The sequence below is a fragment of the Atta cephalotes genome (genome assembly GCF_000143395.1).
Source record: "Atta cephalotes unplaced genomic scaffold scaffold00012, whole genome shotgun sequence".
Lineage (NCBI taxonomy): Eukaryota > Metazoa > Arthropoda > Insecta > Hymenoptera > Formicidae > Atta > Atta cephalotes.
Window position 1 is genome coordinate 3,174,205 of NW_012130076.1, and position 2,770 is coordinate 3,176,974.

Here is a 2,770-nt window from a genome sequence, read left to right on the forward strand (position 1 = left end):
TCTCTCTCTCTCTCTCTCTCTCTCGCTCTCGTTCTCTCTCTCTCTCTCTCTCTCTCTCTCTCTCTCTCATTCTCTTTCTAAAGTATCAAGTTGAAGAGAAATGCTAATATAAGTCAATTCTTTCTAACTGAGCACTGATGCTAAGATTAGAAAATGCGCAGTATATACTTATTATGTGTATAATTCTCGTAAACAACGGAATATTATTTTAAGCGACGATTTCCACAATTAATTGACTTTGCATAGAATCGCGAGAGAGATCCGTAAATGCAGCTTTATTAACTGCATTGCTCCAGAAGTTCTTTTAACGTAATTATTTGCGTAGGGTGTTTCTGACACCTCATTGCGGCATTACATTTATCTCAATTTTCATTGTTCTCTTTAAGATTCACAATTAAATAAAGATTGATAATATTTTATACATTTTTCAGATAGAGATAAATGTAAATTCTTTTAAAAATTGGGAAACAATTTGTGTTAAATCTATAGAGAATCAGAGAAAATAGTTACTGAAGTATCTAAAAAATTAGATTATAAGTAAATAATTATTATAGGTAAAAAATTAGATTATAGGTAAATAATTATGTAGACGTTCGAATTGATTGCTAGAATATCAAAATATTTTTTACAGTATTGTTCATCACTTCAGTATCCTATATAATTATTTTGATGGTCCAACAAAATTATTTTCAGATTTGTACTAAATTTTTAACTTTACTTTAGTAAAAGCATTCTTTCTATATGATAATAATAATCTTATTAAATAAAAGTAATAATAACATTAATAATACATCAATATTATAATTTCCTATTCAATAATATAAATGCAATATAACATATGTTGCAATTGTTATATTATATTATTAAGTAAGAAATTATAAATTACAAAAATTACTGAATTTTAGTAAATATTTTTTCGAATAGTAGTAAACATTCGTTAAACATTTACTTACAACAAATAAATATTTACTTAATAAAAAATAATGATTAAATCAAATTAATGGTTCTTGTACCGAATAAATACATTTTTACATTTAATAAATTTAGTATTAAAACAAATATTGATTAAAAGTTACTATATATTTTAGTTTTACATAGATATGTAACATTATTATTACTTGTGTTTAACAGTGATGTATATAAATAGCATTATATATATTTAACAAATTTATAAACCCAAAGTCCCGGACACTCCACGCGAGTAACAAAGGATTAAGTGATTCGTACTCACCGAAATAGATCACTTCGGGCGTTCCTTTCGTTGAGAAATAATCAATTTAAAACCTGCGAAGGAATTCCATTATATTAGATACGAATCCTCGAGCAATTTGATATTACATGCGTTTATTGACCGATGTCCTGTCGATCTTTTTACCAGATGTTCCTTCACTCGGAGCTGAAGAGAGAACATTCAGAGATATTAGGAAAATCCACGCGTACTCACCCTTGCACTCGTACGTACGTTACTCCAATTCCCGATGCGAATCGGAGCGCAAAGACCGGTCAAAGGCGCGTCGTCGTCCTGGTCGCTTTTGGCCGCTAGGAGCGCGCCAGTCGCGAGCGCGCACTTCGGTCGTGTACGACGCTCAGTCTGCCGCAGTCAGCAGCGCGTGTAGGTTGTGTCATTCTTTCTTCGCGTCGCGTTACGTCGATCTCTCCCTCCCTTCCTCCCTCCTCTCTCTCTCTCACTCACTTTGACCGAGAGATCGCACGAGCTAGATCCTTCGTCGGGTTCGTTCGGCTCCTTGTACCAGTGTTTGAGAGAGTTCGTTCCCTCGTGGGAACGCGTTCCTACGTGAAGTACGTTGCGTATATCACGGTACACCGTGACGGTGCGACGGTACTGTATCCCATTTCGCGCATTACTTCGTTATTGTCACGCTCGCGCGCGTGCGGTCAAAGTAACACAGAAGTCCTCGCGCGTTAACCTTCCGAGTTCCGCGATCGGCTTCTCTCGGAATAATCCTTACAATTAATTAGTGTCAACGACGAAGCTCCGCCCGTGATCTGTGTGTGCATTATGTGTTCTCAGTGCGCGGGATAATGTGACGCCGTGCGCCACGTTTTCGAACGACGCGGGCCGAAACGCGCGCTCGTCGGAAGGTCCGGAAGTTTTCGGGAGTGCCGAGATTAGTGCGAGAGCGAGAGGCGAGGTCTCTTATAGTAAAACCGCGATAGTGTCGCAGCGGCCGTTCGTGCGGCGTCCTTTGTGGTCGGCGACACGGGGAGAGCAACAAGAGGAGAGTATACGGGACGAGAGAGGAGGGCGAACGGAAGGTGCCCGTGAGAGTAGTACGGCGTGAAGTTGCCGCCGCTACGATTAACGGATACGAGCGACGAGCAGCCGCCGCGCCGGACAGAGACGGGGAGGGTGAGTACTGATTCTTCTTTTTCTCCTCCCGCTTTAGAGTTTATCCGCTCATCTCGCAGCAGCCGTTCTGCTACATACCGATGAAGGCGGATATGTGCGTGTGTGCGCGCGCGCGCGCGAGCACGCTCTCCTGCTCGCATGCACGAAAGCGGTGCCGATCGAGCACGTTACCTTGCACGCTCGCATCCGTGGCACACGAGGCGGTGCACGCCACGCGATGACGCGATCGGCTTCGCCGCACGTTCAGTCCGTTTGGGTAACGCGGTCTTGGGTCCCAGAATGGAATCCTTTCTTCTTCTTCTTTTCTTTTCTCGTCTCCGCTAGAGATCCTACAACAAAGTCTGGACAGCGATTTTGTTAAAATCCTATGAGAGAAAAAGTTATGTGTACTTTCTTCCT